This window comes from Caretta caretta, chromosome 2 (assembly GCF_965140235.1).
Source record: "Caretta caretta isolate rCarCar2 chromosome 2, rCarCar1.hap1, whole genome shotgun sequence".
NCBI lineage: Eukaryota > Metazoa > Chordata > Testudines > Cheloniidae > Caretta > Caretta caretta.
In genome coordinates this window covers 21,415,104-21,441,906 of record NC_134207.1, presented here as the reverse complement: position 1 = coordinate 21,441,906, position 26,803 = coordinate 21,415,104, and the positions used below count along the sequence as shown (strand labels likewise).

The window sequence follows — 26,803 nt, the reverse complement described above, 5'->3', positions numbered from 1 at the left end:
CTGGCTTGACAAAGCCCTGGCTGAGATGATTTAGTTGGGATTGGTCCTGCTTTGAGCAGGGGATTGGACTAGATGACCTCCTGAGGGCTCTTCCAACCCTAATATTTTATGGGGTGCAGTCAGTAAGGTGGTTGTAGGAGCCAGAGACTGGGGAGGATTTGTGGGGGGGATGGCATTGTGAGGAGGAAAGGGGATGGGGAAGGATTGGGGAGATATATATGTTTAGAGGAAGAGGCAGTTGGATGGGGTGGTGGGCAGGACCCAGGAGGGTTGGGTAGGAGCTGAAGAGAGGTGGAGTGGCTGAGGAGCCATATAGGCACAGAGAAGGAAGAGGTTGGACAGGTGAAGATGGGGTAGAGGGCAAAGAAGCTGGATCAAGGTGATCAGAGCAGAAGGGGGGGCATGATCTGGAGAGGGGGTTGGGAGGTTGGATCAGTTGCAGAAGTGGGAATATATGTAGTGAATGAGGCATGGGACTGTAGGAAGAGAGAAGATGGTGTTATGGTTAAGGCAGATGAATGCTCTGCTGGATAATTGGATTCTAGTCGTGCCTCTGCCATAGGGATGCCAAACAAGGCACTTAAAGCATATTGTTCACAGGTGATCACTAATTGTGTGTTCCTCTTTTTCTGAGTGCCCAAACTAAAGCCAGATTGGCCCAAATTCTGTAATTGAAGTCAATGGGAGCTATGTGTTCTTTCGTTTTTTGTCTTTTTTGAAGGGCAGTAAAAATAAGGAGTTCTCTGAAAAGACAGGCCCCAAGTGTCTCAATTTGGACACCCAAAATTAGTGGACAGTTTAGCTCTTAATCTCTCTGTGCCTGAGTTACCCAACTGTAAATGAGGGATAATCTGACATGGGTGTCATGAGAATCAATTAATTAATGTTTGTGAAGCACTCATATACTTTGGTGAAAACACTAGAGAAAAGCCCAGAGGAAATTCATAATTTTTTATTCACTGCAAGGTTTGGATAGTGTAAATTAAGCCACACAGTGAATAAGAAAAATAAAGAAATGTTGAATAGCTACACAATCACTGAATGAGCCTCCTTCACTACACATCCTGATTCATTCCCAGAGCAGGTCCATTTAGTGTACTGAAGGAAGGCCCCTTGGAAAAAGAGCATGTGACCACATAATTAAGAGACTGTATCATAATACATGTGTACAAAGGGGGCAAATTAAGGTTGCACAGGCAACCTTAATTCTGCATTTGCTAACTTTGGCGTGCTTGACTCTGCAACCTTAATGTTCTTTTAACATAGCTTTTTGGATGTAATTTAGAATGAATGATGTTCTGTGCTGACTGCTATCTCCAAACTATACTTTAAACAGTATTACAGTGTTACGGTTGTGTGCTCACTTCCCTACAAAAGCTGGGTTGAGGAGACATTTCAACACATTTTTAATATTTACTTCCCTTTTGTGTGTGTGTGTGTGTGTGTGTTTGTTTTGTGGTAAACAGCATGTAGAGGCTGCCATTATGTTTGTAACATAGTCAGGCATATTTTATGTGAATTAGTTAGCTCCTACCCAAATGGTTCACTTTTGTAATATGTTGGAGGCCATGTTTCATGCAATGCAATAGAAGCTGCATTTATCAAATAGTGTGTGTAAAGAAATACAAGAGCATTGTTCTTGCTGGATTTATGTAGGTTCATATAACACATTCTCAACATGATCTCTGAGTGCCTTACCATGAGCAAAAGAATCTCTCTCTTTTATAGAGTCTAAGGGTATGTCTATACGGACCGCAGTGCAGCTGTGCCGATAGAGCTGTGCCTCTGAAGCACATCTGGTGAAGACGCTCTATGCCAACGGGAGCGAGCTTTCCCACTGGCATAAAAAATCCACCTCCACGAGTGGCGAAACCTATGTCGGTGGGAGAAGCTCTCCCACTGACATGGCGCTGTGCACACGAGTGCTTATGTTGGTATCACTTATGTCGCTCAGGGTGTGGAATACGTAGACGTAGCCAGTGCTGTAGGTCCTGCAAATTCTTATTCCTGCACTTGTCTTTATGTACTTTGACTTCAGTAGGGCTATTTGCATTTGTAAAATTAAGCATATGCCTAAGTGTTTGCAGGATCAGCACCGTAGGTAACAGGGAATTTATCGGAGCAAGAGGCATAGTATCTCTGCTTTCCCAGTGCCTGGTCATGTCAGGGCTTTGGGTCCGGACAAGATGGCGGTGATGCTGATACATTGGGAGAACCTCCAGAAGAAAAGGTGAAGGTAATATCTACTCCCTCTATTTCTGAAATCTGCTTGTTGTTTGTTACTTTGTGGAATAATGAGTCCTAATGAGCAGGACTGGGACTCAGGAGACCTGGATTTCATTTGCAGCTTTGCCATTGGTCTGCTTGGGTAACTGTGGGAGAGTCACTTTACTGCTGTATGCCTCAATTTCCCTATCTATAAAATGGGGATAATGATGCTTACTTCCTTTGTAAAATGCTTTGAGCCCTGCCAATACAAAGTGCTATATGAGTAGGTATTATTTTATTTTATTACTGAGGATTGTAATTGGGAGTCTTTTGGGTTCTGCAGCTACTTGTGGATTCCTAGATAACCCCAAAGGAAGGCTCTTAGTGACTTAGTGGCTTTTCTCATATGGATTTAAGCTTTGGGGGTGGGAAGCCAGGGCATTCTCAGCAGTTGGGCTCTTGATTCTGGAATTCACTCCCCCCATTTATTGAACACACCCTGAGTTAAGGCATATCTGTTCACTGGCTTTTTTCCTGCATAATTTGCCTTAGTGAGTTCTGTTTTTGTCTTGTTTTTTCCTGTTAGGAGCAGTTTTGGGGTTGGGTGGTTAATATGATTATCTCCAAATATGCAGTATGTTGTTTTAATTAGTGTAAATATTTCCAAAGATCATGATGGGTATGTTTTTATAAATGCGTCTTTAATCCAGTCATTCTTAGGAGTTATTTGTTTTTTCTGCTAGTATTAAGAATTTTTAAAATCTGCCCTTATTTATTGCTGGCAAAAATCAGTAATTTTACCTGTAGACACTCTTTTATGGCTCAGAACAATGGCTGAACAAGGAGAACATTATTTTGAATTCTTTAATATAGTCCCCCAAACCACATAGGCCAGGGGTGGGTAAACTGTTTTGCCTGAGGGCCAGATCGGGGTTGCAAAAACTGTATGGAGGACCGGGTAGAGAAGGCTGTGCCTCCCCATACAGCCTGGCCATGCCCCCCTCAGAATCCCCAACCCATCCAACCCCCCCTGCTCCTTGTCCCCTGACCGCCCCCTCCCAGGACCCCCACGCCTAACCGCCCCAGGGACCCCACCCCCTATCCAACCTCCCTGTCCCCTGACTGCCCCAACCCCTGTCCACACCCCCGCCCCTTGACAAGCCCCCCGGGACTCCCACACCTATCCAACCCCTCCCAGTCCCCTGACCTCCCCCCCTCCTTGAACCTCCACCCCATCCAACCACTCCCTGTCCCCTGACTGCCCCCCGGGACTCCCTGCCCCTTATCCAACCCCGCTGCTCCCCGCCCCCTTACCATGCCGCTCAGAGCAGCAGGAGCTCGCAGCTCCACCGCCTGGCTGGAGCCAGCCATGCCACCGTGCTGCCCAGCAGGAGCGGTGGGCCAGAGTGCTGGTGGCGCAGTGAGCTGAGGTTGCGGGGGCAGGGGGACAGCAGGGGAGGGGCCAGGGGCTAGCCTCCCCAGCCGGGAGTTCAGGAGCTGTGCAGGACGGTCCAGCAGGCCGTAGTTTGCCCACCTCTGACATAGTCATACTCAATCATTATTATTATGTATTACTTGTATTAAGGTTCGAATAGAGGCCTCATTGTTCTAGGCACATAGTAAGAGACAGTCCCTGTGCTGAAGATCTTACAATCTTTATAGATTAGACAGGCAAAGGGTGAGAGGAAGGGAGGAATATTATCTCCATTTTACAGATGGAGAACTGCGATACAAAATACCAGATTCTCAAAGGTATTTAAGTGCCTAACTCCCATTGAGCTAAATTCCTTTGAGAATATGAGCCAAAATAATTAAGGTCTCCATTCTGCATAGTGTCAAGCATTCTGTCCCAATCCCCCATAGCATTTAAGCATTGCTTAACTTTAAGCATGTAAGTCACTTCATTGATTTGACTGTGATTACTTACATGCTTAAAGTTAAGCATGTGATTTGGGCCAGAGGAATCGGAGATCTACGTGGCTTGCCCGTGATCACACAGGAAGTCTGTGGCAGAGCCAGGAATGGAACCGAGATCTCCTGAGTCCCACTCCAGGGCTTTAATAACAAGACTGTTCTCCTTCTCGTCAATTTCTTTATTCTGTCAGTCATGCTCAGATTAAAATAGCAAAACATTATTGATAACTGATTTAATTTGTGCTATAATGAAACCTCTTTTACTAACATGGCAGAATGAAACACTAAGCACTTGGTGTAAGCAACTACTTGGTGGTATCTTTTAAGTACAATGAGAAGTTTTAATTTATAGTAGATGGCCATGATCTATCAAATGGCTCCACATTGATAGGCTCTTACATTAACTCAGAGCCCAGCTCAGTCAGTGTGACTCCACCGAAGTGCAATGAATGACCCAGTTTGATAGACATGTTCTGTTCTTCAGTTAATTTACTTATTTTTTTAAAATAGGATTGGTAATATTTTGTGGTAGGCCCAGTTAAACAACTTTCTATTGCAAAATTAACTAAGTTCCACTTTTTTTGTTTTGGTGATGTGATACAGCATGGCCAGAGGGGCAGCAGAAGAGTGTGAGAAGGGAGCCTTATTCCCTGTAGAGGGAAGAAAGTTTCCTATAAATTAATTAGAGCACCTGAAGGCAATTAGAGCACCTGAAGCCAGGCACATGATAAAACCCCCCTCCTCAATCAGAGAAGGGAAGGAGTTGAAGCAGAGTGGATTGGTGTTGGAGCAGAGAGCAGTTTGGAAGGAAGCAGAGGAGAGTTTGGAGAAGTGCTGCGGTGGGCTAAGAAGACCCTAGGTAAAGGGACACCTGGTTTGTGCAGAGGGAGGGCAGGAAGCCCCACAAGCTGAAGGGCAGGAGAGGGAAGTAGCCCAGGGAAGGAACCGCTAGTTCTAGTGGTTTACCGCTATCCCTAGGGCCCCTGGGCTGGGACCTGGAGTAGAGGGCAGGCCCAGGTCCCTTCCTCTCAACTCCCCTCCTCTAGGACACTAGTGGGGCAGTTAATACCCTAATTCAGGGGCAAGAAACGGTGCCCTGAACCCGCCCCAAGAAGAGAAAGTGCGAGACCCATCATAGTAGTGCTGGAAATTTGCCACAGTGACTATTGCTATGAAGTTGTTATATTAAATTAATGATGGCAAAAAGAGTGTATTACAGTAGAGCTGAGATTAGCGTTATTGTTCACAGATGCTTCTTAAATACACTTCCCAGTTACTTTGGTGAACAACCTAGTCCTGGAGCTAAACAGTCATGAGGATGTAACATTTGTTATATGTTATACTTAAGGTGTATTTATTTTTTGTTAGACTTAATAATGTAATGTATCTTTAATCACCTTTAAATCTGTATGCTACCATCACTTAGTACCTGGGTTTTGTCAGTATAGTATGTGCAGAGTTGTTTTTTGGAGCACATTAATTTGCTCTGAAAGCCTCAACACTAAAGTACCTTCCTCCATTTTACTCGTACTCTTCCCTTTGTTTAATTAATTACTTTGAAGACTCACAATGATCCTCTCCACATAGATTTACTGTGTTTCTTCCTGTTTAAATCATTCTATTTATAACACGTTCTGCTTGTTAAGGATGACTTAATAGTTTTTTGTTGTTGTTTTTTATTTTGAGCCTGATTCAGCAAGGTACTTAAACATGTGACTAACTTAATGGATAGTCCCAGTGAAGTTAGCAGGATTGTGTGTACTTAAAGTTAGGCGTGTATGTAATTATTTTGCTGAATTGGGGCCCAAGATTTATAAAACGGACCTGATCCTGCCAAGATTCAGTAACAGGTGTCATGCTTAGTATCGTTTGTAGTCCAGTTGATTGTACTCTACTCTTAGTAATAAACCTTACACCAGGTATTAAGTGTTGGTAGACTGGCCTCATTTTGAGGCCCTTACCTTATGTACTTGATATAAATGGCATTGTCTTAGGGAATGTCTACACCAGGGGTTCTCAAACTGGGGGTCGGGACCTCTCAGGGCGTCGCAAGGTTATTACATGGGGGGTCGTGAGCTTAGCCTACAGCATTTATTATGGTGTTAAATATATAAAAAAGTGTTTAATGTATAAGGGGGGTCGCACTTGGAGTCTTCCTATGTGGAAAGGGTTCACCAGTACAAAGGTTTGAGAGCTACTGGTCAACACTATAACCGCACAACTACAGCATTGCATTTGTGCTGCTGTAGCGCTATAGTGTAAATGCTTCCTACATCAATGGAATGTTTTTTCTGTCATTGGTTTTTACCAGCTTGTTTTCTCCCCAGCACTACTAATTGTGGATGTTTGACATAGGAGCTGGTTGCACTGGGAGAGGGCAGTTTATAGATTCATAAATTCCAAGGCCATTATGATCATCTAGTCCAGGGGTCTCAAACACAAGCCTGCGGGCCACATTTGCTGCGGCCCACCAAGCTCCCCGCAACCCCCTCCGTCAGTTATTTCCTGTGGCCACCAAGATCCCCTCCCCCGCCACTCCTCCAGCACACCTTGTCCCTGCTCCTCTACCTACCTCCAGGCGCTTCCTGCCGCCAAACAGCTGTTTGGCAGCACTTAGCAGTTTCCAGGGGGGAGGGGGAGGAGCAGGGAGCTGTGTGCTCAGGGGAGGAGGCGGGGCAGGGATTTGGGGAAGGGGTTGGATTAGGGGCAGGGAGGGGGCGGAGTTGGGGTAAGGACTTTGGGAAAGGGGTGGGAAGAGGCGGGGCAGGGTCGGGGCCTCATGGAAAGGGTGGAGTGGGGGCGGGGCCAGGGGGCAGCATGGGGGAGCAGTGTCGGTGATGTGGCCCTCGGGCCAATGTATTAGTCTTCATGCGGCCCTCCTGGTAATTTGAGTTTGAGATCCCTGATCTAGTCTGACCTCCTACATAACAGAGGGCAAAGAACTTTCACGAAATAATTCCTAGAGCGAATCTTTTAGAAACACGTCCAATCTTGATTTAAAAATTGCCACTGATGGAGAATCCATCATAACCCTGGATAAGTCGTTCCAATGCTTTGATAAAGGGTTGTATGCAGAAGGGTGGTTAAAGGGAGTGACGGAAGGTTGGTATCTCTAGGGGTCAAAGTTAAGGTGGATAGTCCGTGTTCTGTGGTAGTTGTGATAATAGTAAGGTGTGTGAGTGAAGGAGTACTATTGAGTGGCTTATATTTCTGTTCTGTTTTTGCGGATTTGAATCAGGAAGGGTGTGTGTGTGGCAGCCCTAATTGCTTCACAACAAAGCTTTTTGTGTATTATTTCCCTAAGATTTTTAATGCTTATTTAGAAGTGGTCACTGGATGGGGATTTTTTCCCCCGCATCAACAGTGAGGCACAAATCCTGTTGTAGGATCATTTACAAAATCTGACAGTAAATTGTAGGTCCTTATGGAGAGGGTATTATATGAGCCTACCCCGTGAATCAGATTTCCATGGACCTGACCCAGTCAGTCATATTTGTGTGCACCTACCCCCCAATCGCCACATCAACCAGTCAGGCTTGCATGTACCTGGTTCTCTTGAACAGTCAGGCTTACAGTCTTATGGGTGGCCAGCTCCCATCAATCAAGTTTGTAAGTATAGTGAATACAATTACAGTAAAAATGTTCCAAAATCTAACAACAACAACTCCTTGTTGTACCAGTTTTCCTTCAGGCGCACCTCTCTATCAAGTTTTGTGTAAATGGACGATGTTTTTGAGAGAGATCAGTCAACAATGACCAATAGGATGGCCAAGGAGAAATTTCAGCTGAAGTCAAAGGCTTCCTGTTAAAAAGAATCATAACAGTTTCATATCAAAACATAAAAGATTGTTGGATTTTTTTTTCATGTTTTTTTTTTTAAGTATTTTTTAAAGAAACATTTTGTGGAAGGTTATAAAACATAGGAAGAACTTAGTAAGTATATTTTAAAAACACATTAAATAATTTTCAAAAGTATTCATGGAGCAGTGAAATGCTTATAGCGCTTGGTGAGCAGGCACATTTCAAAAAGAAGATACTATAGTGAAAAATTATGATTATTTACTTTTTTTATATGTATTTCAGTAGCATCTCGCACTCTGAGACATGGATAATGCATTTCATTTTTGAAATCCGGTTTACTTGAGCATTTTAGGAAAGCCAAATCTCTAAAAGGGTAAACTTCCACTTTTGCACTTCGATAATTTATACATAACTGAAGTATTTTTTAAAAATCTGAACAAAGTATTTGCATGCCATGTTTCAGCGTAGACAAAATTTCTGTGATGAAGTTATATATCGTGTTTGGACTCATTGACTATAGGAGTCTCAGTTTGACAGAATATGTTGCCCTGATTTTGGAATCCTAATGTACTTACAGCTATGAGTTGTGCCTCTTTTTTATTCCATTTATTTAGTTTTACAAAATGCACTCATCACATAATCTCCAGGGGAATGTATAATATTTAAAAATAATGCACACAACTTGTTGACCAATGTTAACACTAAGATACCCTCCTCAGGAAATAAGCAAAATACCTACCCTACAGTCACCTTCCCCTCAGCTGCTTTCTATTTAGGGTTGCCAGGCGTCCAGTTTTCAACTGAAACGCCTGGTCAAAAAGGGAACCTGGCGGCTCTGGTCAGCACTGCGGACTGGGCTGTTAAAAGTCTGGTGGGTGGCGCAACTGGACTAAGGCAGGCTCCGTGTCTGCCCTGGCTCTGTGAAGCATATGGCATGTCCAGCTCCTAGGCGAAGGGGCGGCTAGGGGGCTCCGTGCACTGCCCCCGCCCCAAGCACTGGCTCCACAGCTCCCATTGGCCGGGCACCGCGGCCAATGGGAGCTGCAGGGGCAGTGCCTGCAGATGGGGGCAGTGCGCACCGCTCAGAGCTGCCTGGCTCCACCTCTGCTTAGGAGTCAAAGAGACATGCTAGCCACTTCCAGGAGCCGCCTGAGGTAAGCACAACCTGCACCCTGAACCCCCTTCTGCACTCCAAGCTCCTTGGTCCCAGTCCGAAGCCCGCTCCTACACACCAAGCCCCACACCAGAGCCCTCACCCCCCACACACCCCAACCCCCTGCCTCAACCTGGGGACCCCCCTGCACCCTGAATCCCCCATTTGTGGCCTTACCCCGGAGCCTGCACCCCCAGCCAAAGGCCTCACCTCCTCCCATACCCCAACCCCATGCCCAGCCCAGTGAAAATGAGCAAGTGAGTGAGAGTGGGGGAGAGCGAGCGACTGAACGAGGGGGATGGAGTGAGTGGGTGGCGGGGCCTCGGAGAAGGGGCGGGATAGGACAAGAGTGTTCGGTTTTCTGCAATTGGAAAGTTGGCAACCCTATTTCTACTGCCACTGAAACCATGGCCAGTGCTGCCATTTTAGGCCCCAGTCCTATAACTGGATCTACTAATGTGGACTCTGTGCCCATGTGGAGCAGCAATAACGTATATGGGCTCTCTAATCTATGAGATTAGGGGGTCTGTCCTAGTGGTACTGATTGCAGGATTACAGCCTTAATATACTAGTTTTAAGAGCTGCTGACAAAAGAAATAATGTTTATGGAAATCCTTGGGGCATGTTAAATAATAAATGTTGGTAATCCTGGTTTATGGCTGGAAAAATGAAGATGAACTATGAAGTAAGGTACCGTATGTGCTTTCCACCCCAACCCTTCAGTTAAATAAATTTATTTTTATTTTCCTTGTGTAAGGTATTTTCTGTAATCCTCAGTGCATTGTTTTTATTGAATGACTAATTCATCTGGTAGCTGTGTATTATATATACTGAATCACTTCTTTGTTTTATGATATATTTAAATGTTTTAAATCTCTATGGAAATGAAATATTGCAAAGGACTTTAACCTTTTGTTCTGGGGTATGTTTGTGCGTGTCATTTGTGTCAGCACAGCCTGTGCTACGGAGAAAATATTCTGACAGATGAAGATTACCAAGGTACTGTTTCACAAAATGTATCTAGAAAATAGAGATGAGATGAGCAACAGGTGTGTTTTTGTGGGGGGGTTTTCAGAACCTAAGTTTTGTATTCAGAGTTTGCATACAGTCATTGTAAACTGAAAATAATGCACATCTGTTGCCTCTGCTGTACCACCCCCCTTATTTGTCATTTTTCACCGGCGTCAGAAACGTTGCTCCGAACACCTGAACTGATCTTTTCATTTTTCTAAGCCATTGTTTATCAACACCCATAGAGTTAACTTTTGGTTTTCCCCTCTTCTGTTCTCTGGCTGCAGTTAATTCACACTTTGAAGCTAAGGCAGGCCTTGTCTACCAGTTATATTGGTGTACTTATACCAGTATACTCTACCCCTGACCCGTGTGGATACTTTTATTCTTCTTCAAGTAGTACCCTCAGGGTCCTACTTAGGACGGAAGAACCCAATGCACAGCTACAGACTAGGGACCGAATGGCTAGGCAGCAGTTCTGCAGAAAAGGACCTAGGGGTGACAGTGGACGAGAAGCTGGATATGAGTCAGCAGTGTGCCCTTGTTGCCAAGAAGGCCAATGGCATTTTGGGATGTATAAGTAGGGGCATTGCCAGCAGATCAAGGGACGTGATCATCCCCCTCTATTCGACATTGGTGGTCTCATCTGGAGTACTGTGTCCAGTTTTGGGCCCCACACTACAAGAAGGATGTGGATAAATTGGAGAGAGTCCATCGAAGGGCAACAAAAATGATTAGGGGTCTGGAACACATGACTTATGAGGAGAGGCTGAGGGAACTGGGATTGTTTAGCCTGCAGAAGAGAAGAGTGAGGGGGGATTTGATAGCTGCTTTCAACTACCTGAGAGGTGGTTCCAGAGAGGATGGTTCTAGACTATTCTCAGTGGTGGAAGAGGACAGAACAAGAAGTAATGGTCTCAAGTTGCAGTGGGGGAGGTTTAGGTTGGATATTAGGAAAAACTTTTTCACTAGGAGGGTGGTGAAACACTGGAATGCGTTACCTAGGGAGGTGGTGGAATCTCCTTCCTTAGAAGTTTTTAAGGTCAGGCTTGACAAAGCCCTGGCTGGGATGATTTAATTGGGGATTGGTCCTGCTTTTGAGCAGGGGGTTGGACTAGATGACCTCCTGAGGTCCCTTCCAACCCTGATATTCTATGATTCTATGATTCTATACCCCTACGTGTGCTCCACTTCAGATGTGCATGAGCCCCTGTATCACTGATCAGAGATTTTTGTTAGCAGTGCCTGTTAGGCCTGCACATACACTCTACACATTCTTGTGGCTGGTATCAAGGAGATAGAGGTCCGCACAGGAGAATTGCCCTCAGTTTCTCTCAACCCACTTTGGCCTGAGACTGAGTATAGAGTGTGCCTGTTCTCTTCACATATTCATTTCCAGTATAGTTAATATTTTTAGTGTTAGTTAATTTAGCTTCTTAGTATTTATTGGGAACTGTTGGTTCCTTTTTGTTTTTTGACGTTAAGGGATTGTTCTGAATGTGGTTTTGGTATATGCCAGGATCCCTGAGTTCTAAGAGTTGTCTTTTCTGCTGGGAGGTTATCCCAGTCAATGCTGGGCCTCTGCTATTTGGATATTACAGTGACTGAAATCTGCAGAGCTGCAACCTGATCCTCTGTACATACTTTCCCCAACCTGTATGCTGTGGTTCCTGCCTGTAGATCAGATACTGCAGTTGGCAACGCAGTTCTGTTTTCAGTAATGGAATCTGTTCTGAAGCTCCCCCCTCCTTAGGGGATACTGCTTGGGAGTCACCAGAAGTTGGGCAGCCATCAGGACACCACTTGAGGAAAGAGGAGAGCTTACTCACTTTGTGGAATAATTGGAGTTCTTTGAGATGTGTGTCCCTACAGATGCTCCACTATCTGCCTTCCTTCCCCTCTGCATTGAAGTTTTCCTTGTGGGACTTTGCGGTAGAGAGGAAACTGACGGTGGTTCACCCATGGAGCTCTATATATCCTCGGTGTGGGGTATGAGGATGTATTGAGTGCATGCTTGGGCTAAATGGGCACTGCTACCAAATATCTGTGATCAAAGGCACACCTGAAGTAGAGCACCCATTGGGGGACACACCTCAAAAAACTCCAGTTACTGTACAAAGTGAGTGACCCCTCTTTCTGGTGTACCCTCCCCCATGCCCTTGTGTGGACATGCTTATTCCAGTATAAGAGAGGCTTTTTAAAATTTAGCTTAAGCCCTTTCACAAGTGACACAAGCTAAACTGAAAAAAGGCACACTTATACCAGAATAAAAGTGTTTACATTGGGGGTTATACCAGTATAATGATATCAGTTTAAATTCACACCTTATTTTATACTGGTGTAACATTCCTATGTAGACAAGCCTTTATATCTTCCTTGAATTACATTTTTATATCTACTGCTTCTTGAATTTATTCTCTGACCTATTCTTTTGCTTCACCCTCGCCGTCACTATTTTGGACACCAATTCCTGCATAGTCCTTGCACAAATATCTCTTCTTTCATGTTGCCCCTTATGTTTGAAATGTCCTACAAGCTTTTGCTTGTGCTTCACTATCCTAGATCTGTAACCTGTCTTCTTTCTGCTGTCTGGTGTACATGGCATCCCGTTTGTCTGCCTGATCCATCATTTTCATTGTGAGCTCTTCAGGGCAGGGAGCTTTTGTGCAGCATATGTACTCTGAAGAACCTTCCACACTTGTGGGCTCCATGAAATGGTCGTACACCATCTTGGAAGGCCAATGTTTGCTCATTCTAGTGTCCCCTGTGAAGGGTTTGGGGCCTTTCACTGCATCCTAAAGCCACAAATCAAAAACAAAAAGCATAAGTGGTTTTGGTTTTTTACTTTCAAAATTGAAATACAACGACAAAGGTTTTGCAAAAGCAAAATGAAAGCCCTGCCCTGTTCATTCTAGAAAATAAAACTGATGCTGTATAACAGAAGCACTGGCATTTGATTCAGTGCTTCTCAAATAAATGCAACTTATGCTTTAGGAATATTTGTACATAAAATATAAAGTGCATTTTTTCAAAAGTGCCTACATAATTTAGGAGTGCAAGTCCCATTGACTTTTCACTGGCACTTGAGCTTCTAAGTCAGTTAGGTGCTTTTGAAAATCCCACCCTGAGTTTATGTTGGTCCTGTATTACATTATTTGGATAATCACAGACTGAATAATATAGACTGTCACAAAACTGGGTAAATCTACATACAGTAAATGAGAAGCAAAGCATTCATCGTCAACCACAGGTGGACATGGGTAAGTGCCTGGATGGGTATGGGGGAGGGGAGAAGGAACACAATAGATTGATGGGAGTAGTTAGAAAAGAGAAGAATAAAGGAGACGGGGAGAAGCCAGAAAAGAAGAGACAGAACATGTACGGGACAAGGTAGAGAACACAACGTGGTTTGGAGGGAAAGAGGAAATGGCGCCTGAAGACTTTTCAGGAAAAGATATTCAATGATCTGCTTTAGGTAATACAAGAGCGAACAAATGAAACGAGGAACGGCAAAGAAGGTAATGCAAAATCGAGAGAGGTTGTAGATCTGCCCAGAAATAATTACTCCTCAAATCATTCAAATGCTACCACATGGATTGCAAGGAACAATTTCCTAAGACAAAACTTTGCAATCACAATGTAATATAGGATAGATAAGAGTTCGGCAAAGCTTGTGCTTTAGGGTATGTCTGCTGAGCATTTTGGAGCCTGTGGGAGCGAGTCTCCGGCCTGGGTCGACAGACTCAGGCTAACAGCAGTGCTCTAAACATAACTCCATAGACACCACTTTGAAGTTGCAGCTCAGGCTGGAGCTTGGGCCCTGAAGCATAGGGAGGGTTTGGGTGCGGAGCCAGAGCTCCAACCTAAGCTGCAACTTCAAAGTGGTGTCTAGAGAGCTATTTTTAGAACACTAGCATGAGCCCCGTTAGCCTGAGTCTGTCGACCCAGGCTGGGAGGCTCATTCCCACAGGCTCCAAAATGCTGTGTAGATGTACCCTGAGGTCCTCTCATGAAATACACACCTCGAGTGGCAATGACGCCCTGGGTGGGCAGGTCAGGTGAAAAGGCAGAAAAGACTCAAGCAGGGCCAGCATGTTACACAGCACACTCAAAAGCGCACACATTTTAAACTACGTTTAGTGCTAAAGGAGTAAACCACGCCTGTACAATAATTGCATTTACTTCATAGACTGCTCGTTATCTCAACAGGATTTAGTGAGCCTGTGTCCACTTGATTCATCCTAATTGGGAGCCATGTCATCCTAATCCGTAATTTCCTCTGCAGTTTGGGTTTGGAAATCTATACAGTCTCTTCTAAGGTGCCTGTCCCGATGGTAGTTACAATACTATTTCAGAGCAGCAGCTTCTGAAGTGGGAGTTGTAATTATTCCATATGAGTTAGTGGATCTGCGAAAGTCTTTTTTTTTTCCCTTTGCTTGTGAGTTGGGTGTTTTTTAAACACACTGATTCTGGTCTCCCAGCTCTGTAGGCAGCACCTCTCATGTTGGCTGTAGCATGAGTAGTGGAGTGACTGGATACAGCCATGGGCAGCCTGTAACTTGTTGTTTAATGATCATGATCCATAACTTCCTCAGGGAGGGGACATCCGGCACATTCTTAGGTCCTTCTGCATACTCTGGTGTTTTACAACTGGAGAGTCATGCCCAGTCCTGCAAATCTGCCATGGATTCAGAGACCAATGGCTAGATATCAAAGTTCTGTGGACAGGGCTGTTTTTGCTGGTAAAACTGAGAGCATCTGGAGAAGAGGATGCAGGAAGAGAGTGGGCTGCGGGGAAGAGGCTGAAGGTAATGCCAGGAAAAAGTGGTTGTGTAATAATAATGTGTGGCTGGACTTTACTCCACGGTGGAAGAGAGAAACAAGAGCATGTGACACCAAATGTACACAGGTAATGGTGTGAAATATGAAGCTGACATTGGTGAGCTCACTGCGTGGAAGAAGGCAAGGACACGTGGTGTGGGTTTTAACCAGGTTGCAAAGTTAATAGTCAAACTATATCCCAGGTTCCTGTCAGTGGACAGCCCAGCACAGTCTCTTCCACCCCATTGATCCTTTGCCAATTCTTGGGGATTTCCACCACACGGGGAGCCAATCATCATGCTAGGAGGTCTCTGGATGCCTCTATTCACCCGCTAGCATCTCTCCCCCTTGTGGGGTTAAGGCAAGAGGGGACTTCTATCCCCAGCCAGCACTGCATTCAAGCACATTGGCAGGGCAGTCTCCTCGAGGTAGTGCCCTGGCCCCTGGTTCCAATTTGCCCCCACGTGGTTAGACATGATTGACCCCTCTCGGTGTGCATCCCAAGGGCATCTCCTTATGTTACCTTGCTGGACTGGGAGCTTATTTCAGCGAGTTCCTGCATTAAGCACTTGCCACATGGATGCACCAGCATCAGCTTCCTCCCCACCCATCACAGGCTACCTAAAAGTTCAATTAAAGTTCAACCCAATACTGAGATCATACAGGAACAAATCAGCACCTTTATTGTAGCACTGCACTCTGTCTTTTCACACTCTGGGCTGATAACCGAACCACCTTGGGACTCCAGTCATGTCAGTATTTCCCAGCTGGCCTATCCACCTTTTTCATTGTGGGGCTGCAGTCTGCCAAACCCTGCAGGCTAGTATCTCTAACTGTGCTGTCTCTACGCCAGAAAACGTCCATCAGTCCTCCAGGATCCTGCTTAACCTTCCATATCAGTTGTAGCCTGGAGCACCTTCCCAGGTCGTTCTCCCGTAGGTGGATAAAAGTGATGTCTGGTGTGGCCTCACAGGGCACCAGCCTATGCAAAAGAGGCATGAGCTGGTCCCAGCGCATGCCCCATCTGCTGCACCAAGACAAAATTTTCATCGAGCCTGAGGCTCGGCTGCGAGGCCCTTGTTGATTTATATGCCCCCTTGTGAGCCCAGTGCACAATGCTGTGCCCATCAATCCATACCCCCAGCCATAGACATGCTCTGATATAGTCTATATGATAGACATGGGGAAGGAAGCCAATCTGATTAAAACCCATGGTGCTTACAGCCCACCACCTGCATCAGCCTGCTCTCAGCATCTGCACATAGGACTTATAGACCCTGGACCTCTGGTGCCCAGACCCAGCTTGACAGGCGCTGTTGCAGCCTCTTATATGGAATGAGTGGAAGCCATATTCTCGTGGTGGCAGCCCCCTCCTAAACACTACCACAAATTGTAATTGGTTAGGAAGGCACGGTTCCCCATGCAGGATCAGGGGACCCTCACTGGGTGGCCGTTGAGCCACATATGCCTGCAGTGCCCTTACAGGACACAGGTCCCTCCCACCAGAGTGGTGCAACCTCGCCCATCCCAATTCTATCAGTTTTTGATGTGTGGACCTTGAGCTATAAATAGACTGTGTATTTGATATGGCCCTATTTTGGTCAATTTCACAGTCATAGGATTTTAAAAATCGTTAATTTCATGATTTCAGTTATTTAAATCTGAAATTTCACCGTGTTATAATTGTAGGGGCCCTGACCCCAAAAAGGAGTTGTGGGAGGTTTGCAAGGTTATTGTAGGGGGGTTGCAGTACTGCTACCCTTACTTATGCACTTCTGCTGGCGGTGGTGCTACCTTCAGAGCTGGGCAGCTGGAGAGTACTGGCTGCTGGCTGGGATCCCAGCTCTGAAGGCAGAGCCGCCATCATCATCAGCAGTGCAGAAGTAAGGTTGGCAAGGTATAATATTGCCACCGTTACTTCAGCCCTGCTGCCCGCAGAGCTGGGCCCTCAGTCAGCAGTTGCCACTCTGGCTTCCCAACTCTGAAGGTAGCAGCGCAGAAGCAAGGGTGGTATGATATTGTATTGCTACCCTTACTTCTGCACTGCTGCTGGCAGGGCACTGCCTTCAGAGCTGGGTGCCCGGTTGACAGCTGCTGCTCTCCAGCTGCCCAGCTCTGAAGGCAGCGCAGAAGTAAGGGTGACAATACCGCGACCTTGTGACACTCCCCCCTCCCCCCCCCCCCCCCCCCCCCGCAACTCCCTTTTGGGTCAGGATCCCCAATTTGAGAAATGCTGGTCTTCCCCAATGAAATCTGTATAGTTTAGGGTAAAAGCACACAGAAGACCAGATTTCAGTCTGGGACATGTTTTTCATGGCTGTGAATTTGGTAGGGCCCTAGCTATAGAAAGTCACCGTCCCACTGCACATGCTATAGTTTGAAAACCCACCCTGAAGAGTCTCCCTTGGCTAAAGGGAACAACTCACTGACTTGCAAGGCCCCAAAGAAAGCCAACAGAAAGGCTGCCTTGAAGACAACAGCCTCACTGCCTGAACAGTAGACCGAAGGAAGAACCTCAACTAATTGCCTAAGGATCTGCAAGATTGCTGGCTTCTTGATGTTGCGCCACGTCCTGGCAACCTGGGCCCAACTCTCCTGCAGATCATGAATCCCTGATAGGGGTCCGGGTAACCCGCAGACCTTCAGTAAAGGCCACTCCGGACAACCGGTTATCTCTAGCAAGACCATGAACTGCCAAATGCCCAAGGCCCTGGGTAGACCCTCGGCCTCCCCTGAAACGCCTCAAACACAGCTGCGTAAGCTAAAAAGGTGTGTGGTGCAACTGCTCCCTTGGCTGTGGATACTGCTTTTAGCAACCAAGATTCCAGAGGCTGCCGGCATTTGTACTGGCACTTTCTTGGCCTCCGCTGCTAGTGCTCTGAATCTGTAGATCTGGAATCGAGACAGCATCGGCTATGCTGTTGTTAAGCCCAGGCACATGCTTGGCAGTGAAATGAATATTGCATTCACGTTGTTAAACATCTCTAGGTAGAAGAGAATGCTATGTGAGCCTTAGTCGCATTAAGGAATCCATGCAGCTGGAGTCGCTCCTTTCCCTCCCTGTGAAGAGCTGCTGTGCTCCATGCTAAGAAGGGAAATCTCTCTTCCACAGGGCCAGGGTGGTAGTGAGACATGATAGAATAAGCCCTGGTGTCCTGCCCTTAAATCATTCCAGCAAGAGTGGAGTTAAGTGCATTCCAGTTCCTGTCAGGGAGGACAAAGGAGACAGGCAAGCCTCAGTTCAGAGTGTAATATGCACATTTCAGGAAGCATGGACCATTTGGGGCAAGTAGGATTCCATCCCTGAGCTGGCTCTGCTCATCTCAGCATCTGAGCTGCACTCCCCAGGCCCACTTGAGAGCACATGGAAAGAGAGGGAGAAGTTGAACCGTTTCCCCCATTCAGGAATCTGGTAATGAGTGTTCCATTCCTCCAGTGAGTGACTGGTGCACTCACATTGTAGCCAGTCTGTGGGTCCATGAAACACCCATCTGACTGGAAGAATTCTGCACTGGCGCTGACTGATGTGCTTGAGCAGGACTGGTATGCAAGGACAGAGATGAACACACTGAAAGCCATTTAAGGCGTAGTCTAGTAAATCAGACATGGGCTGAAGTGGGGGGTTAAGCTCCCTCCTACACCAATGCCTTGTCTTGAGATCCCAGTTAGGACATGGAGCTCAGTGGAGCTGCCTTCAGATTCTCCGATTTAATAGACCAGATTGCAGCCCTGCAACACTGAGGGCCGCATCATGATTTGGGGACATGTCTCAGTCTCATGATTGCTGAGGGACAAAGGTGTGTCAGTGGCTACCAGGGTCATCCATACCCACAGCATGGCAGAGATTCTAGCATAGAGGTGGCTCCTTACTCGACAAGAAGAGTTGGTTTAGCTCTATAAGTGAGGGTTCATTGGAGGGAAATGTCTCTATTGCAGCATTACACCATCCAAAATAAGCTAACAACTCAATCCATTCTGCACAGCCTTGCGTACAAGCCCCGTCCTGCACCTCATACCAGTGTTTACTCAGTGCATAGTTATCACAGGGCTTTTCAAGCATCTTTCACGAGATGAGCCTCCTCATACCCCCATTTTCTTGGGTTCCCTTGGGAGGGGAGGAGTTCAGCAAGATGTGGGAGTAGTAATTTGCCTTCCAATCACAAATGATTGTCCTCCCCCAGCTTGTACTGTGCATTAGAATTTAAAAGGCTGCGTTCTCATGGACAAAGACTTCTGCACTCCAGGGGGAGGAGCACAGGAGCTCTGTTCTCCTTGCCCTTCAGTGCTTTGGAGCTCTGTAGACTCCCAAAGTCCGGAGCTCCTCATACCTTGCACTTTCTTCAAGAGTTTGAGTAATTTGCAGGATTCCCATTTCTCTTCCACTCTTCTTGCCTTTCATAGACTTTAAGTTCTGTGGACATTACAAAGCTTGCATTCCTATAATAAACAACCTCAGTTTTTACAAATTCCTCTTCTAAAATTGTCATTAACTGTTCCCTAGATTTTAATGTCCTCTAACAGTATATAAAAATTAAACTGTTGTTTAGATTAGAGGGAGCCAAAAATGGTTAGGTTTTGAATAACATTTCAAAAAGTGTCATTTTTATTTATCCATAACCTAACAAGTTATTTGACCAATTGCCTTAATAAAATATGTGTAGTGCCTTGAAAATAACAATAAAAATACTTATAGGAAACACATTTTTACTTAAAAGTTTTGACCAGTTCTCCTTATCAGAATGCAAACTGCTCAAGCACACATTATCTGCATTATAATTAAGTACTACTATTGTTAGTAAATCTTGCTTAATTACAATCCGTTACATACATTTTGGAGGAGATCTGACTGTAGAGAGTTTGAAGGGATAATAACCAGTCATTTTTGGTCACAAAGAAAGCTAAGAAATATTAGACACGAGTCAGTTTCAGGATAATTTTTAATGACGTGTAAGTGAAAAACTTTCTTCTAACTTTTCAGAAAAAAAACTTCAATCAAACTCATTTTCCCCCGATAACAATCTAACAATTTTAATTCAAGACTGCACGATTGTAACTCACTGTTCTATGTAAGGCTGTCAATAGAGGTCAGTCAGAAACTGGGGGGTGTGGATCAGCGTTCACATTGCATTTCCTGTCAATACCCAGCCCAGGCTGGGGAAGCTAATGATCCAACCAGCAGACCAAATTTGGTGATGAATCCTGGTCACATTTGCTCATATGCTAAGAAGAGTCAGAAACTCCAGCATGCACAATGTGCAGCAGCTGGCTTTTTTGAGTGGGTCTAGCCATTAAAAGCACATCACACCAGTGCTCTGCCTTCTCCTTTAGTTTGCTTCTGGGTAGAGTTCACTTTCCTGGTCCTTGTCTTTAAGGCTCTAAATGGTCTGGAACCAGATTACTTCAGAGACAACTGTTACAAGTTGGGTCACAGAAACCCCCTTGGGACTGCCACCTGATGTGCTGAGACTACCTCTGAGCCCGTTTTCCCTGTCAGCTTGGGACTTCAGAACCCAAGCTTGTTGAGCCAGACGCACTAGCCTGCTGCAAAAACAGACCCAAGTCTGAACCACGTCCCCCAAAGCTGCAGGCTTTAACTGAAAACAACTTAGCAGGTTCTCCTGGTGCCAGCACCCAGATACCCAGTTCCGAATGGGATCCAAACCCCAAATAAATCCATTTTATTCAGTATAAAGCTTATACAGGATAAACTCATAAAGTGTCCACCCTCTATAACACTGATAGAGAGATATGCACAGCTGTTTGCTCCCCCACGTATTAATTATTTACTCTGGGTTAATTGATAAGCAAAAAGTGATTTTATTAAGTATAAAAAGTAGGATTTAAGTGGTTCCAAGTAATAACAGACAGAACAAAGTAAGTCATCAAGCAAAATAAAGCAAAACACGCAAGTCTAAGCCTAATCCATTTAGAAACTGATTACAGATGAAATCTCACCCCCAGAGATGTTCCAGTAAGCCTCTTTCACAGACTGGACTCCTTCCTAGTCTGGGTCCAGCAATCACTCACAGCCCCGTAGTTACTTTGTTCCAGTTTCTTTCAGGCATCGCTTTGGGGTGGAGAGGCCATCCATTAAGCCATCTGAAGAGAAAATGGAGAGGCTTCCAGGGCTTTTTATATCCTCTCTCTTGTGGGCAGAAACCCCTTTGTTCTTCTGTGCAAAGTCACAGTAACAAGATGGGGTTTGTAGCCAACCAAGCAAGTCACATGTCTATGAATGATTCAGCTTTTTGAAGGCCAATACCATTGTTTACATGTTAGTTTGAACATTCCCAGGAAAGCTCAGATGCGGATAAGCAACCCCCAAAGTCCATTGTCAGTTAAGTGTTTCTTGATTGGGCACTTACTGAGAATAGTCCTTTCTCAAGAAGCTGACCAAATGCTTCGCTGTTGCTACTTGGAATCAAACATATTGAGATACAAGTACATAGCCAATATTCATAACTTCAAATACAAAAATGATACACCCATACAGACAGCATAATTATAACCAGCAAACTACAACCTTTCCATGGACCCCCCACTTGGCCTCCTCTGTACAAGAACTGGTGCAACCACAGGACCCTGATTGCAATAATGATCTATACAGTCATAGTTCATGTCAATAACATCACAACAACCTCTCCAGTCACAAGCTGCTGAGACAACCGCACTCATGAGGGACACTGAAGCTGTCAATGACCAGCACAAAACTTTCAAGAGCTGCAGTCAAAGCATTTTCAGTGAAGGGGCTCAGATGTAGAAGATGATATAATGCAGGAGTTAAGAGTGAGCCTTAGTTTGACTGTTTTCAGAGCCCATTACATAACATGTAGTCTTATCCAAAATAATCTGAAGACTAGAGGGGAGGGGAGTAAAGACAAAGTATAAGCAGCCTTTGAAAAGCGGTGGAAAAGAAAGCATTACAGATGGCAAACAGGAAACAGTGGCCGAAGGCATTCGATGAAGCAAAGCTGAAGAAAGCAATTTCTGGGTTTGACTGGAGCCAGACAGAAAAGTGGGATGAGGACTATAGTATCTTTGCTGACAAGCTGAGACGTTGCATAAAAGCAGCTGAAATTGAAAAGCTGAAGAAGGTGAAGGGAAGAATCTTGAATGAAACAAAAAGTTTGTTGGAGAAGCGGAGAAATATGAAAAGGAGCTCGGATAACAATCTCGAGTACTCCATTCTGTGCAAGCTTATACGGCGAAAACTGAAGGACGATTTTGAGAACTTCCAGAAAGAAAAGCTCCTCAAAACAGCTGAATCATGGAAGAGCATCAGGACATGCAAGCGGGAATTGATGCAGTATAGATTGAGCATAACAGCATTGAAGAACAAGGACGGAGAGACAGTAATCGACAGAGCAGGGATGGAGGAGGTCTGCAAGGACTTCTATACAGAACTGTTCAAATCAAGAATCAACGTCCCTCTCCCAATGCTCCAAGAGTCAGAAGAACACGTCCCCCCGATAATTATCAGTGAAGTCAGAAGCGCATTACACCAGATGAAAAAGGGAAAAGCTCCATGCAAAGACGGAATAACGTCAGAAATGATTTCTGCAGGAGGTGAAAACATTTGGAAGGTCCTTGCTTTAAGATTCAGTCAATATCTTGAAGAAGGAAAAATACCATCAAGCTGGAAAGAGTTGAATACCATCTTGCTGCACAAGAGGGCAGTTGAGAAAATCTTAAGAACTACTGCCCTATATGCCTGCTCTCTCACATTTACAAGCTCTTTACAAAGGTGATAATTAACCAACTCTCGCAGAGTCTGGATGAATAACAGCCGAGAGAGCAGGTAGGGTTTCGAAGAAATTTCAGCACAATTGACCATATATTTACTCTTAGCCAGCTCCTAGAAAGAGCGAGGGAATACAAACTCCCACTGTGCATTGCTTTCGTCGACTATGAAAAGGCCTTTGATAGCGTCGAGTTTAATGCAATATTAAAGGCGCTTGCAGAGCAGGGCATTAACACGCAGTACATCCGTTTGTTGAAGGAAGCGAATACTAGATGTACAACAGACATTACTCTCCTCGAAACTCCCCTCCGCATCCCAATCAAGAAAGGCATGAAGCAAGGAGATATGATTTCACCAACACTATTCACAGCTTGCCTCAAAATGGTTACGAACAAGATCAACTGGAGGAGTGGTGTCAACATAAATGGAGAATGATTCTCATCTCCGATTTGCGAACGACATCGTACTAATTGCCAAAAGCACCAACCAACTGCAGAGCATGCTACGAAGACTCGACAAGAAAAGCAGTCAGGTCGGCCTGAAAATGAACCGCTGCAAAACAAAATACATGTGATCAGACGTCTTACGAAAAGCCCGAATAATGGTAACAGGAGAAGAAATCGAAGAAGTGGAACAGTACGTATATTTGGGCCAAGAAGTTAATATGCACCAAGACCTGAAAAGTGAAGGATTCTGGCAGGATGAAAAGGAGTACTTGTGGCACCTTAGAGACTAGCCAATTTATTTGAGCATAAATTGGTTAGTCTCTAAGGTGCCACAAGTACTCCTTTTCTTTTTGCGAATACAGACTAACACGGCTGTTACTCTGAAACCTGGCAGGATGGTGTGCATTTAATTCCATCAAGGACGTCCTCAAAGGAAAAATCAACAAGACCACATGTACAAATATCTTCAATTCAACAGTGCTGCCAGCCATGGTGTATGGCAGTGAAACATAGGCACTGACGAAGAGAGAAGAGCAGCGGCTGTCGGTAGCTGAAAGGGCAATGGAACAAGCTATGTTGGGAATTTCCCTTCTGGATTGCATCCCAAATTAAACTATCAGAGAATGCAGTGGTGTAAAAGATATTGTCATGGAACTCAGACATAACAAGATGCGATGGGTGGGCCACACAGCATGGCTCATGGACAATAGGTGGACTGCAATCATTGCTGAGTGGTACCCACGAGAATAGAAAAGACCACCTGGTCGGCCTCCAAGAAGATGGGAAGATGACATTGTTAAATGTTTCGGATGAACGTGGAGAAGAAAGGCAAGAGTGCAAGAAGAATGGTGGACTTGTTGTGATCGACGCAGTCTTAATGACAGCTGAAGACCAACTGATCCAGTGATAAGCAGCTGAACCTAGTATTGCAAGAGCAAGGCCACTTCTAATTTAAATGTTTTGCTAATCTTAATTCTGTTTTTGGCACCTAGATACTACTGTGACTGGCACCTTATAAATAACTTAGATGGGAGATATATATCAAAGGGGAAGAAGAGAAGGTATGCAACTGAGTCATCTGTGTACAAATGGTATTGTCCTCCCATGAGCCAATATTATGCGTATAGGGAGATTGCAAACAATAGGGGATTGACATAAGGACCCCAGGGGACCCCTGTGAAGCAAAAAAGATGATAATATCTGTGAGTATCCTATAGGATCTGTTAGAAGAAAGTCACTGGCATACAGACTGGGAAAACTACCCAGTGCACACCACACCAAGGTGAGAAGAGAAAGATCCACAGTGACAGGAAGAGCTGATAAATTGTAGAGGGTGAAAATAGAAGTGAGACCTTTGGAGCATAGTCGCTAATAATTCTAGTGATGGATGTTGTGGTCGAAAATGGGATTGGAAAAGTAGGAACAATAGGTAAGGAAGAATGTGTAACATTGTATGAGACACCTAGTGCAGACATATATATGTGTGGGGAATGCTCAAAGAGACAATTATTCCCTAAGACATACCCATGCTCCCAAGGAGGCACGAAGGAAATGAATCCTTAGTCCTGCCTATACCCTGCACCAGTCTACAGAGTGGGACTGGCAAGCAATGGGGAGTATGCACCCAATAAAGGTGTGTAGTCAGTCATAGGCTTGCTCCCTGTGCTTGTAGGGGAGCTTGTGGAAGTGTTTTGTCCTAAAATGCCTTGTGGTGTTCCCCCTGGGCAGGGCTGGTTGGCACCACCCCCAGTGCAGGGTTGTGCTTTAAAAGCACAGCTGAGCCTGAGTGGAGCATTGTCATCCTGATATGCATATATGTATTACCTCCGTTAGTTTGGGCTGCAAGTGTCAGTTGAGGGTGTACACATTTTAACTAATGTCAATTCAAATAAAGCATGAGTCTGTTCTTAGCAATCCTGGTGTGGCTTCCAAAGAAAACTTTAAAGGTTATGTTTGGTTTTAATGAAGAATGACAACATGAGTCACACTGCCTGTTTGGAAAGTGCAGAGAAGAAATGCTGCCAGTAATGAAGAATTGCCTGGGAACAAGAACCGCATCGGATGAAACAAAAAAGTTCAACCAGAGTGGCAAATGAAAGGGTCCTTTTGACTTTTAGTTGAGGTATAACAAGGAAAGATGGAAGAGCGATCTTTTGAATATTTAAAGCATTTTTATACTTTGTTAAAATCAATAAAGCATTAGCATAACATTATGGACTATATTTTGCAGCTGGTATAAATCAGCATACCTTCATTGATTTCAATAGAGTTAAGTCGACATACACCAGCTTAAGATCTGGACTTCTATCCCTACATTGTGCAAAACATTTGGTTTCATTTAGTCAGCTCAACAAATGAAAGAAAATCATACAAGAGCGAACAGGTTGCTGAATCTGAAAGGTCTGATATTACTACCTTACTAAAGGTCTGATGTTGCTACCTTAAGGCCTGCTTCTGTTCCCTTTGAAATCAATGCCAAAACTCTCATTAACTTCAGTAAAAAGAAAAGGAGTACTTGTGGCACCTTAGAGACTAACAAATGTATTTGAGCATAAGCTTTCGTGAGCTACAGCTCACTTTCGATGAAGTGAGCTGTAGCTCACGAAAGCTTATGCTCAAATACATTTGTTAGTCTCTAAGGTGCCACAAGAACTCCTTTTCTTTTTGCGGATACAGACTAACACAGCTGCTACTCTGAAACCTGTCATTAACTTCTGTGGGACCTTAAAGACACTAACTCCAATATATCTGTGTTAATTCATAGGGTTCTGAAAATACATTAATCAGCAGCTTGGTAAACTGGTTGAACAGCCCGATACCTTTGCTGAATCATCCTTGCTAGGAGATGCTCCTTTGCGTTACCATTTCTAGCATGTTGTTAAAGCAAACAGCATTTCTGATAAGTAATAGTTATTTTTCTGTGATAGGGCATCACTTACGTTTAAACAAAACTACTTTGAACAAAACACGATATACCCCAATCTGCTGAAATTAAGCTGGATATTAAATGTGTTTGGGGTAGATTGTTATGGGCCTTGTACAGAGGATATAAAGGAGGAATAGTATCAATGAGCATTTCATTCACCAACCCCTCCTACCTGTCATGAAGCACAATTAAATTCAAGAGCAATTTTTAAGACCATTGTTTTGTAGGATTTTTTGTTTTGGCTTGTTAATATATCCAAGAGTCTTAAAGAAGCAAGCTCAAAAGAAACAATCATTTGGATGGTGCCAGAAGAGAAACCCAGTCCGACACTTTTTGTAAACAGGTAGGGATGGGGTTTTCAAAGGGAGTTAAGTGCTTGATTCTCATTGACTTTCCTCCTTTCTGCACTTTAGGAAACCCCACCTGTAATGCCTGTGTTTATTGCAGTTTCTTGTAATCAGGCACTGTCCCATTAGTGGTAACTATGTCCAATGCAGTATACACGATCCCCTTTTACATCAGACAAAGGCAGGAAAGACAATGGACGAGAATTGGCTTGTACTTACACCAGTGTGAATCCAGAGTAACTTTATTGACTTCAGTGGAATTTCTCTGGATTTACACTGATGTCAATAAGAGCAGAATTTGGCTTAGCATCCTTAACTTAGCCCTGGTCTACCCTGGGGGAAGGAGGAGCTCGACCTAAGATATGCAACTTCAGCTACGTGAATAGCGTTGCTGAAGTTGGCGTATCTTAGGTCAACTTACCTGGCCATGAGGAC

The 26,803-nt window shown here is 44.7% G+C and overlaps 1 protein-coding gene across 3 annotated transcripts in view; it reads left to right on the top strand.

The window, feature by feature from the left end:
• Positions 1–26,803, top strand: part of NSMCE2 (NSE2 SUMO ligase component of SMC5/6 complex) — a 190,029-nt gene that overhangs the window by 54,980 nt on the left and 108,246 nt on the right. The window contains exon 2 of one of the 3 annotated variants that reach the window (XM_075124943.1): positions 2,152–2,236. The exons of 1 other annotated variant lie outside the window; for it this stretch is intronic. The gene's annotated coding sequence lies outside the window, so the exon portion shown is untranslated. Of the gene's footprint in view, positions 1–2,087; positions 2,237–26,803 lie in introns of all 3 variants that reach the window. One more of the 3 variants, XM_075124944.1, reaches the window with a different exon arrangement.